This window comes from Phyllostomus discolor, chromosome 4 (assembly GCF_004126475.2).
Source record: "Phyllostomus discolor isolate MPI-MPIP mPhyDis1 chromosome 4, mPhyDis1.pri.v3, whole genome shotgun sequence".
Classification (NCBI taxonomy): Eukaryota; Metazoa; Chordata; class Mammalia; order Chiroptera; family Phyllostomidae; genus Phyllostomus; species Phyllostomus discolor.
Genome location: NC_040906.2, coordinates 171,297,949 through 171,311,482, shown reverse-complemented (window position 1 = coordinate 171,311,482; position 13,534 = coordinate 171,297,949).

Below are 13,534 nucleotides of genomic sequence, written 5' to 3'. Positions count from 1 at the left end.
ACAGACCTCATACAAAAAATTAAATATAACACAAAACCATCAAAACATAAAATACCAAACATCTGGACAAGATAGAGTAAGAGAAAAGATTTCCCTTCTAGCTGAGCAATGGAAAATACATGAAACAGTGTTTAAGACAATGAGCATGAGAGAGTAAAGGACAAAGATCCCTGAGGGACAAGAATCAAATAAGATGATCCCTATGATTGTCCTCAGTTTACAGCCTTAAAATACCTAGGTAATAAATAGCACAGGAATAAGCCTGGCATTGTATAACAAGCTCCACAAGTTGGGGAAATAGAGTTGGGAGTTCAAGGACCCTAGAAGGTAGAGGTTGACAGACAGAGTGCTATAAAGAAGAGAACAACAAATAAAAAGAAATGGAAGACCTTCAGAATATATTATTGAGTATTTAGCAGAATACTGAAAAGCATATGTGCATGAGGAAATACTAAGGCATCATTTGTATCAGATGTCAGCAGCTATACCTGCCACAGACCTTCATGGTATGGCACCCAGTCACCTTTCCTTTCAAGGTCATAGGGCAAGAGATGTAGGACAAGCATTTATTTCTTTGTGGCCTAAATGATATATGACACAAGAGCAGATGTGCAGGGTTACAGGTCACCAGTGCCAGACCCCAAATGACAGATGGCCTGTTGTATATTCAATGAATTTCTGTGCCCGTGACACGCAGGGCTCCCTGAAACACAGGACCCAGAGCAGGGACTAGGGACCATCCTTGCCCAGGTGTAAGGTGGTCCTGTTTCTGGTTGGAATTGGTGCATTTGACCATGAACTAAGTAAGATGTTTGTTTGTTTGATTGATTCTACTACTACTTTTATCCTTTGCTTCTAAATATTTCCTTTATTTGTGAGGAAATTTTCCCCCTAAACTTTATTTTTTTTGCTGTGTTACCATCAGATTGTATCTAAGCAGGTTTAAACTCCAGTAAAAGGAAAATAAGAGGGGAGAGATAGAAATAATTTGATCCCAAATAAATGTGGGCCAGGTTTAAACCCATCAACTCCTTATTTTTATTACCTTGTATCCCATTTTGTACACCGTATAATGTATCTAAAGCATCTAAAGGTCTAAGCAGAAGTTCTTTGGCAGGTGATGTTGATTCTTAAATGTCAGATTCAGGATTCTAGAAGAAAACAAATGTTATATATGCCCAATTCACTGCTAATTAGATGTGTTTGCAAATTGGAATTCCCTATATCAAGGGAATAATTCCCTGTAGACTTGAGTACAGAGAAGTACCCCGAGGAAGGGAACGGCACTCAGAGAGGCATGTCACTAATTATCACTTCTTCGGGCCAGATCGTCAGAGGAAGGCATTTGGGGCTTAACTGTATCCTGTATCTGTCAGCCAGCTGCTACCACCTTGCTTCAGCTCCCACCAAGGGAAGAGACAGGCCTTTTTAAAGGATCTTGTAGCAGTTCTATGTACTTGGCTGCAGCCTGCTCTGAGGAGTCTCCTGGGTAGACCAGAGACACCTGCGGAACCACTCACAAAATCCAAATGACTTGGAGTAGGGTGTGGATGGAGAAATAGAGAGGAAGCAAAAGGAGAAATGAGAAAATTTATTTATCCCTAGAGGATAGCAAGATGTTTTATGGGCAACTTATTTCAAAGTAAAAGAGGAGATGAAACAGCTTTATGAACTGTATAACTGTGCATAGAATATAGTAAATGTCTTTTAAAAAACAACTTACAAGCATCCCAAAGATTATGGAAAGTTGAGGAAAAGTCAAAAAGAAAAAAAATAGTCTGACTAATCTAATTTCCTTCTATAACAGAGTAAGTGGGCTGCTGAAACAATAGTTATAATTAGTCTGATTATCCGAAGGGGACTGACCACAGTAAAGATGCAAAGCAGGTTGTCTTTGTTAAATTTTTAGTCCTGGACATTTGGCAAATGTCTTTAAAATGGAGAAGATGAGAAAAGGACAGGGTTTAGCTTATCTCGGGTATTTGACAAGTTCACTCACTTGTTTGTTTTGTTGATATAAAAGAACACACTGACAGTGACCAGAGGGGAGGGTGAGGGGGATAAGGGAGAAAGAAGGGGATCAAAGAACATGTATAGAAAAGACCCATGGACAAGAACAACACAGGGGAGGATTGAATGTGGGAGGTGGGATGGGCAGGGCAGGGGAAAACAATGGGGGAGAAAGGCAGACAATTGTAATTGAACAGTAAAAAAAGAAAAGAAAGAAAAAAGTAGTGATATGCACTGTGTCAAACTGAACTCTTCAAGAATGCTATGCCTGTTTCTCTTTCACATCCTAATTAATTACTTAGAAAAGGGTCAACTATCAGATTCTTGCATATGAATGGGAGCATTTTTGTCCATCACTTCTGTAACTCTTACTCTTGGAAATGTGCCTTCTTTCCTCCTCATACCCTTTACTCCCCCAAACATCACCTATTTATTTGGTCAAACTTTCAGTGAAGTATTATGTTTAAAAAAAATTCCTTGGCCCTGGCTGGCATAGCTCAGTGGATTGAGTGTGGGCTGTAAACCAAAGTGTCACAGGTTCAATTCCCAGTCAGGGTACATACCTGGGTTACAGGCCATGACCCCCAGCAACTGCACATTGATGTTTCTCTCTCTCTCTATCTCCCTCCCTTCCCTCTCTAAAAATAAATAAATAAAATCTTTAAAAAATGCCTTGACTGAAGTGGGGCAAGAAGAATTCTAAATAAACAGAAGGGGAATAAAATATTAAAGCTAAATTCTGAATATATTATTCTCTCTCTTTTCCCTCACTGCTTATAAGTCTGGCCCTTCATTATTTCTTGTTTGAATCTCTGTAAAAACCTTATATTCCTGGGAGAAACTGTTTACATTCATCCATATTTACTTTCAGAGATGTTTCATAAACAAACTTGACTGCTACTCTGTGGTCCAAAAAACAAAACTTGCTTAGGTCCTTCACTAAAATCCAACCCTTCTATCCAAAATTACCTCCCATCGCCACCAGTCAGGAATACCTTTGATTTCATAGCTGTATCAATCTTCCTTGGCTTTCCCTGACTTCGCTCCAACGTTAGGCTGTCTGTCTCTGCGTGATCCCACACAGAGGGAATTACAGACTGCAGATGAGGGAAGGATCTGTTTCAGAAATCACCTTGCCACAAAACTGTTTAACTGGTAAGATATAATGCAATCTAAATTTGTATTTGAATGTTAGAAAAATAGTTTTCCATTCATTAACCTTAAAGTCATCTAACTATTTATGCTAACTTTTTAAATAATTGGAGATTTGTAGAACATAGTAAAATATTTAAACTTCAGAATGTCACTTTTCCTTCCAGTGTTTTTGTTATTTTATACATGTACTGAAAGCATATCACAAAAATACGGTCATCCAAGGGGTAAGATTTCTTTCATTTTTATCCTGCATTCCCATCCTAGTTTAAATGAATCTGCTTATTAAATTCTACATGATTGAAACAATCTAAACCAAATCTGTGGTTATAGATATATACTGCAAAAATATTCTGTGAACCTTCTTTTTTTTTTAGAAATCTACACAGTAATCTAAATGCCCAAGGAAAAAAAATTACTCGGAAGGGCCTTTTGAAATACTATAAGGGATTGATCACCTCTAGCATAGGACCTACCTATGACATTTTGCCCTTCTAAGCACTAAATCAGTCTCCAATATAAAAGTAAACACACAGCCACAAAAGTAAACCTCTGGTTTCCATGGAAAGAAAACAAATTATTTTTAGGGTCGCTTATAGAAGAATAATTTTTTTATTGTACATCTAGATTTTTAATACAAAATTTATAAGCAAATTTGCACTTTTAAGATATACATTAATTTCAATACAATTTTAAAAATATAATGCAGTCGATTTGGAACACTGAGCCAAATTTCCCTAGCTGTGGGCATAAATGGATTTATATCACTGTATGAAGAGAAGAGAATTGCTTCTCTCTTTATCTGTTCTCTGTATTCCTAAAGCCTTACATACCCTCTGTTCTTCTTTGAACCATGTGTGGACTAAATCTTTGGTTCACAGTCCTTTGTATTAATAAACTAGTTAAATTTTTAAAGTAAATTAGAGGACATACAGTTGTCAATTTCTTTTGAAAATTAAGTGGTGTAAAATAAAAAGTATTATGTATTACCATCATACAAATTAGAAAGAACTTTCCCACAATCACAGCACATCCCAAAACAGTACTGTTGGCAATCTCATAAGGCCTTTGTTTTTGTCATTTCTCACCGTATATTAGTAAAAATATCGTCAAAAACAGCCAATTGTATTTATGGACTGATGTTTAGGAGCCACTGGACTGGGCTGTGTGAGACAGAAAGTTATTCAAGGCATTATATAACGCCTTTAAACTTTTGCTGCTGAGATAGTTAGTGATTATTCAAAACTTTCATAGTGCTACTGAAAAAAAAAGTTTTAACTGAAAGTCCAAGGAGGAACTGATTTTTTTCTGATGAAATAGATCTTAAGTGGCTCTCTCTTCAGTGCAGTTGTCAGACAAAGCTATTCTTAGGGAAGACGCATCAAACCAGGGAAAATGTAGCTGGCAGTCACCATGGCCACAAGGCTGAGTATTCTGCTTAGTTTGAGAAGAAGGGAGCTATATCACACAGCCATTCACATAACCTAGAAAGGCTGGCTGTCTAGTGTTTATAGCTTGAGCTTGTTGGAAGAAAGCAAGATACTCAGTAGAAACTGACATTAAAAACTCTGTTCCGAAGACAGTACTTCACCAAGTGCCTAATGTGTTTAGAATACAATTAAAATGCATTTTTAAAATTATCATTAAAATTATAGGTCCTAACACCAAAGCCATTCTCAGAGTACCACACACTTACTCTGAAACTTAGAAGAGAAGGTAAACTTCACTGGAAAGTGAATTCTCAACACTGGTTTGGAATTACTACCACTTCTGGTGAGGACCTGAAAACTATTCTCAGGAGCCCCTTATCATTTCTTACATAGTTAAGTGTACAAAGCTCTCTTTTATTTGGGGTTTAGTCTTTCTCAATGAGCCTTTAAAGGCTTTATTCCTCTCTACTTAAAAGACCTCCAAGAATTCTTATAAATTGATGCCTACAAATGGAAGACTGTCTGTAACTGTTACATTTATGACTCTCTCATCCAAATTGTGTAAGACCTGGTAGGTAACACCCACTTTTAAAAATCCTAACTTTAATTCTCGCTGTAAATGTTTGATGCCCATTTGGTGTAGAAGTGCTACAATTATCATCATAATAAAACCTAACTTTATTTTCATAAAACCATGTTAACTAATTTCAACTTAAATTCATGCCCACAAATTAATTAATTTATTTTTAGAGATCGGGGAAGGGAAGGAGAAAGAGAGGGAGAGAAACATCAATGTGTGGTTGCTTCTCACATGCCCCAAACAAGGGGCCTGGCCTGCAAATCAGGTATGTGCCCTGACTGAGAATCAAACCAGCAACCCTTTGGTTTGCAGGCCTGTGCTAAATCCACTGAGCCACACCAGCCAGAGCAGTAAGACTTTTAATGCTGTCGAATCATACTGTACTTGATCTGTCCACTCTTGGCCAGGCCCATATCTCCTGCCTTCTCTTTTCTCTTCAAACCTGAAGTATTTTCTTACCTATCCTGGGGTGCAACAGTGACTGTGCATCCTACTTCACTGAAAAAATTGGAGCAATCAGAAGAGAAGGGCCATTGACCTTCACCACCTGCTCTGCCTGCCCACCAGCATTTGTCACCCTGTTTTCTGCCTTGCTATTTGCTACTCCAGATGCCAAGCTTCACTCCTATATGTGTCTAGTTGAGCCTATCATCTTCTGTCCAGTAGAGGACATTGTTCCAGCAATTACTCTTTTTCTATAATACATGACTAATATTTCTTCTACTTGGATTATTCATATCAGCAATATCACAATGAAATACTTTGTTCATTTGGCTGCTAGCACACTACTTTCTTGGTTTTCCTGCTACTGCCTGGTTTCTCTTTCTCAGTCTTTTTTGCTGCTCCCTCTTCTTCCCAAACTTTATAAAAGTGAACATGCTCCAAGCCTCCAGGTTCTTCTTTATCTATACTCATATCTTTTGTTACAGCATTTAGTCTCATTGTTTTAAGTTCTATCTACAGGCTAACACATCACAAAATTTCAGCTCCCAGCTCAGAAATCCCAATACCTTTGCAACATCTCCATTTAGATGTCCAATAGACATATAAAAATCAACATGTTAAGGTTACCAGATAAATGCACAATTAAATACAAATTTAACAGGTGGCTTATATTTCTACTTGCTAAATCTGGCAACCTTCCAACATGTCCAAAGCTGGACTCTACCCCACAACTGTTTCCAATCCATGTGATGTCATTTCATCTTTCCAGGCACTTACTAAAGGCTTATAGCCATCCTACTTTAGACTCATCTGGATTTTCCTCTTTCTTTCACATTCCCTATTCCACAACCAATCCACATCCTGTTGGTTCTACCTTCAAAACATAGAATCAGACTGCTTTTCACTACTCTGTGTCCTTTGACCCCTTCCTCACTACCAAATCACCATTATCTCTCTCCAGCATCACAGCAGTTGACCCCTAATCTGGCCTCCTCTAATAGATCCTGCCCTCTTACAATCTACTCTGCACATGGTGTCCAAATGATGCTCTTAAGACATGAGATCACACTTAGAGTAAAAGCCTTTCTTACAGTGGACTATAATGCTCTCCTTGCTTTTTCCTTTCTGACTTCATTTTCTATAAATCTCCTTTTCTCTAGCCTTGTTTACTCTGCTTCATGAACACATCAGGCAGGCTTATGCCTTAGATCCTTTGCACTAGTTGTTCCTTCTGCCTGGAGTGTTCTTTCTTCTAATATTTGAAAAACAAAATCCCTCACATCTTTGAAATCTTTTACTTTGGCACCTGTTCTTGTTGAGGGTAAGGGGATCACTCTACTCAAAATGCTACTTGTTCCTCCTCCCTTGTCACTTCTAATCTCTTTATTCTCTTCTCTCATTTGTAGCACTTATCCTTCAACATCCTTTTTACTCAGGCTGTTTGTTCATTGTCTGTCTTTCTCCACTACAATGTAAAACTCACATGTATAGGGATTTCTCTCTCTGTCAGGTTCATTGTTTGTCCTTTGTGCTTAGAAGAGTGCCTGGCACATCCATGGAAAAAAACAATGAAAATTCAGTGTCAGATTGGGGTGATGGAGCTACACTTCTAAAACAATATTGGAGAGTCTGCTGGAAATTGCTATTTCCTCCATGCCTTCTTGAAAGATACAGAATAAAGGAAATGCTACATCGATTCGAATATCCTATATTTTTCTGATACACAATCAGAAACAGAACAACTTGAAAGGAACAGGCATTTGATTCAGAAGGGAACAGGCCAGTGGAAAGAGCTTCCTTGTAGCACCTCCACGTGAGACTGCTAGGTCTGCTCTCCTAGATATAAAAACAATAACAGGAGGTTATAAATGGAGCAAAAGTAAAAAAAATCAGCAAGAGAATTTTGAGCACTTAACTATATAAAATGCTTTGGAGAGGGGTAGGGGATAAAGGTGGAGAGAAGGGGAAGGGACTAGTTGAAGAACATGCATGAATAACTCACAGACATGGACCACAGTGTGGAGACTGACTGTGGTAGCTGGGGGTGGGGGGCGGAAGGGCAGTGGAGGGCAAAGAGGGAAAAATTGGGACTTTAATAGAATAACAATTTAAAGTGAGTTAAAAAATAAATACATAAAATACTTCCATATAAGTTTCTTTTACCATAATGTTATTAACTGTATAAACTAGCTTCATTGTAAGACAATTTCACCCACATATGGTTGCAATAAACATTTTCCTTATCCATAATAATATTTAATTGAAAAAATTCAACATAACATGAAATTTGAGATGAGTCTACATCTGTACAGCTCATATAAAGTCTAAAAATCAGCTAAGATATATCAACATTAGAAGTTTCATAGATCATAGATTTGCTGATTCTTTTGTTCTTAGTCCAATAGAATATTTATTCAACAGATGACTACTGGCATTGTTCGAAGGCGGTAATGCATCTAGGCCATGTTTGCTTAGCCTAGCAAAATAATAAATTGTGCTGTGTTTATCCTTTTGTTTCCCAGGCCAACTGTTGGCTTTATTTAATACCCTCTTAACACACTAATAGCTCCTAATGGTCACATCAGCCATCAGTTAAACAAACCATTAAGTTGAGAAAAGAAGTTTCAATAAAGACAATTTACTAATTTGTTGATTGTTAATGGACATTAGCTCATTTAGGACCTTAGCTTAGACATATAGTTTAACTCAGAATCTATTTAGCAGTTTCTGTATACATAGCAAAGAGGCTAATTCAGCATTTTCAATATTTCTATTTCCGAAAGACGTACTACCTAGATTTTTATATGCAAATTAGATGTTTTTAATCTACAGCATGCACACAAAAAAGGAACCTGCCAAAAATAAATTGATTTTCAAATTAAATAATTTTCACACTGTTTATGATCAAGGATAGATTTATATGGGTCTTCTTAATCTCTTTCTCAAGTATTAAAGCACTGTTATTGCTATGTTAACTTTAGAGCTAGCCATTCCTGTTATTCTAAGTATCCTTTATACAATCAAAACATCACATCATTATGCCAGAAAAATGAAAGTCAAAGACATTTGTAAATAAAAATTTTCCATTCACTTCATGCTTGCCTTCACTGACAAGAGTTTAAATTGCTGAAGAAATTTTTTTCTGTTGCACTTTTAAACTCCTTTTTCAAAGTTTTTAAATAGAAATGGAATTTGATTACTATTTTCAGAACAGTTATGCAAAATTTGATATTTGAGGTAAGAAAAATTAATGCATAGTTCCTCAGTCTTAAAAGGTAAGCTAAGATACTCCTATGTTTCTTTTTGTAATTGAATTATTTCTGTCATAACTCTAGGACTTGTCTAAGGCTTCCCAGAGGCCCTTTAATTCAGTGTAAATTCAATTACTGCATACATTGACGGACACCAAAACACACACACATAACTGCAGAAAAACATTTCATTGTGCTCATGTTTTACACAGATGCCACTCACATTATTCAGCAATAGGATAACTAGTGTACAGCTAGACTTGGCATGTAGTATGAAAGCCAAGCCATGAATGAACTCAAGATTTCATTTTTTTTCTGTCTTTAAAAGTAAGTTTATTGAGTGATAGCTGAGGGGAATCTGAGGACTTCTGATATTTTGAGGGTGTTATCACCCACCCTATCATAATTTATTATTCTAAAAAAATTCATGGTAAAGAAGCTACCAGTACTAAAACAACCAAATACTTAGGGACCAAGTTTCCTAGCTTTAAAATTTGAAAAACTGTCTATGGACATGCAGTGTTCTCACAACAAATTAACAGGAGCTCCAACATGATTCTCCCTCGTGCCATGAACTCATTTAATTGCCTTAAAATTTAGAGACAAAATGTCCTGGTCATATAATCACCTAATTATCATGATTGGAACATATGATAGCTCAGGTGTACATGTTTTTAAAACCATAATGCAATATAGTGAAAACCTTAAATGAATTTCATGTAAATCTCCAAATTTATTATATAAACTAAATGAAATGTCCATAAAATCATTTTCTCCTTTTTAATCTCTAAAAAAATTACTAAAAGTAGATACTACTGGGTAGCAGCCCTATGTTTGCAAGGTATTAAACTTGCAAAGCTCTTCTTGATACTCCTTGGGAGGTTAATTATTTGTCTATTTTGATCTATACACTATATCCTAGTTATATATTACCATTATTCCATGTGTCATATTGTACTTTTAACATATATTGAACCATTATATAATTTACATATATAGTTTTTAACATAAATATATAAAATATCAACAATGATTTATTAAGAAATTGTCAACATTTTCCAATCTTGAAATGCCATAAATGTAATTTTCAACATCTCAACTAATCATTGTGGTTTACTCAAGAATTCAGTTTATAAATATTGACTAAATTGCACACTCCCTAAACTTTTGAGAACTATCTGATGTCAAGCTAGAACCTAGATGGTGGAGAGTTTGGAGTAGGAAAACATAATTATGCCATGTTTTTAGAGGACAATGAAGAATTTTTCACTAATTAAGAAAAAACAAGATCTTTTTATTTATACCTGTCTAATGCTGCCTCCATTCTGCCTGGATTGGAGTCATGTTTAACTTGTTTATTCTCATCACAAGGAAACAGCTGGAAACACAGAGTCCATTTTTCATTCCACCATTGGTATTGAATGATAAGTTGGCAACTGTAATTGATTCTTCCTCAGAGTTCACTACAAAGTCACCAGGTTATCTATCAAGTCAGAGTAATTCGGTTTGATTGATTTTAAAACTAGTATTGGATTCAATGGCCTTAATTGCCTTTCCTTCCACAAAGCAATATTTTTAGCTAAGAGGTATTCTATATGACAATATAGGAACTTAATCTGATTAATTAATTAAGATGCTGAGTTTTGTCTGTACTACGAAACCCACACCAACCATCATTGTGAACTGTGAAGAAAATCACTAGGGGAAAACAATGGCAAATGACAAAAAATCTTACAGAACCAGCCGTGTTACCTACCCAGCTCTGAAATCTTATCAGCTGATTTTGTAGTTACCAAAATTCAAATCACAGGCCCTTTGTCGTAGGCTGTGAGAGACAATCATAATTCATCCCTTTTAAAAAAGGAGAATTGAAAATATTTCAAAAACATCACGCCTTCTTAGCTCTGTCACCTTGTTTCTAATTGTGTACTTTGTTGCTCCCAGTCACGTTGAGATTGACTATAGCTTGGCTTGTCCACAGCGCATGCACACTCCTCTTTCTGCAGAATCTTGGGACCATGTTTTCTGCCTGCCTCAGTGGGCTTTTATCTTATGATCATCATCATTATTTGCTTACTCTCTCTAAAGGATGGCTCATTTCGCTTTATTTTTTCACTCAAGGAATGTAACTGAGCACTTTATTACATGCCAGCATTACTCAAGGTCACAGGAAATCACTAATACCTCACAGATTGGAGATAAAAATAGCTGAGATTATAGTTTTTAATACTTTCTTGTACAGAGGAAAACTGGATCCAACCCTTTTGAGTTCTCTTTTTATGCATTAAGTTCCTTTGCTGATGATTTGATTACTTAGAAGGAGTTTTCAGGGAACGTTTCACCCAGAATATCTCCTAATTTGGTTAAAGAACTCCACTAAACTTGCTAAAATCTTAAAAAGTGACTCTACTAGAAATTGTCTAATGATTGATGGAAAGAAAATGGCATTATAATATTAGTTCTTCCTTTTGCATGTATAAGGAATAGTTAGGAATTACTAAAGTATAATCAGTCTTTTCATTTTCAGACTGGATTGTAAAGCTGGTTTTGCTTACAAATGTAAAATTAAGATAATTTTGCATTGTACAAAACATCCATAAATAGGCATTACACTCTAACATAGTCAAACCCAGTAAGGTAGAAAGTGAATCATTTTACTCAGCTTTAGAGGTATAGGAGAGGTCACAAAATATGGACCCTGAGAACCATTGAAATGATTCTCTTCCAAGAAATTTTTCCAAGTATTTTTTCCCTCTTTCCAAGTAATTTTTAAATTCTTATTATATTGTTTAATTGGACATTTCATATAACATCCTATAATATATCCTGGCTTACAAATTAGAAGAGCTGGTCTAGTGGTAAAAGGCCAGATTTTCAATATGGGAACACTGAGTGGCCCCCAAGTGAAAGCATCCTGTCAGTAGCATGTACACTTTCCAGACGACCTCATCCACACCACTCCCCATCGCCATGCGCACCGCTCATTACATTCATGTTTATTACTTATCTAATCCCACAGGCATTTGAGTTTGTGGACCATTACCCACATAAGAAAGTGTGATATAGACAGAAGCCATTGAGTATTGAAATTCCAAGTAATTCATTAATTGATGTGAGGGATGGGAGACTCTCCCAAGTAGTATTCAATCTGAAAGTCATTCTGTCACTACCCAAATCCAAAAAATGGTTTTCATATACCCAGCATATCTGAGCTGAGACATTTTATAGTATTTATTTTGTAAAGGAAGCATTTATTGCAAAAGTGAGAAAGCTATAGGAAAGCATGCCATAAAGTCACTAGACTTTATAAAATCATTTTTGAATAATAGTAGAATTCGCTCATTCTAAGAATGAATTCTCTGAGAATCTGTTGTGCTCTCAGTTACAAGTAATCAGGCTAAAGTGGTTTGTTATGGTTTCATAGGCAACCAGCAAAGGATAACATGTAACCAGTAAGAGACATAGAAGGACAGGTCTGAGGTGGCTTGTATCAACTTTATGAGAGTGTGGAATACAGGCATAGCACAAATGCCTATCACATAGTAGCCTGTCAATAAATATTTTTGAATAAATGGATAAATGGATAGAAAAGTTAACTAATGAAAAACAACCCTCCAAATTGCGACTACTTGTTAGCAATTTCTTTCAAGGGTTACATTTATCCCCAAGTTTTCACTAACTTTCAAACACCCTCAGAATCACATTGAAGTCTTAGCTGAACATTATTTCTATTTTGTTGAACAGAAGTTTATGCTTCACTTATTCATTAACTTCTCTATAGTTTTATTTCATAGGAACAGTTTAGTTCTCAGTTAATCCTTTATTATTTTTGTAAGGTTACTTGAAAAGGTGCATTTAACAGAGAAACCGACCTTTGATGCTGACAGACACTCTGGACTATGCATGGGAGACGTTACACCTTATTGTGTGGTACCTAATCCGGATCTATTTCCACTTAGATGTATTAAGCACTTTAAGTGCACTATAGAAAACCACTTTGTGATATTAACTATAAGTAGAAGAGGCAGATACATTAAATAGACTTAATACAGATTTTACAATGCCAGACGTAAAAGAACCAGATGTTAGATTTTTGTCTTTCCCAATACTTCCCAGCTGGAGGTACTGGCCTCTCCCACCATGGACCCACCCCTGTGCAGGTGCTCAGCTGGCATGAGAAGGAAAGGTGAATGTTTAGCTTCTGTTGTGTGGGCATCAAATCTCCCACTGCACCCCTGCCCCCACAGTCTCTTTACTTATTTCACTTGACACTTCACTTTCCTGCTGTGTTGAAAGTATTCTCTCAAGTAAGTGTATAGGGTACTCAAGTGAGGTCTTGGAATTTCCTCTCACATTCCCAAACTATTGTCATCTGGCGTCAAATTGATTGTCCAAACAACATTGTTGCATTCTGCCTAATGCTAAGCACTGTTTTTGTAACTAAGACCCCTACTGCTCTGACCCAGGGGTGGACACAGAACTCCCTTTGATACTGGTGACTCCTTGAATAAGCCCGAGTTCACAGAGTCCATTTGGACAGTGCACTGTCTTCCACGGCTGCAGTCAGCAAGAGATATGAGGCCACGTTCTTTCACAGGCTCCCATTTTGCCTGAGCCTAGCTGATTTACAACACCTCACAACCTCATCTCAGGACTTCTCCTCAAGC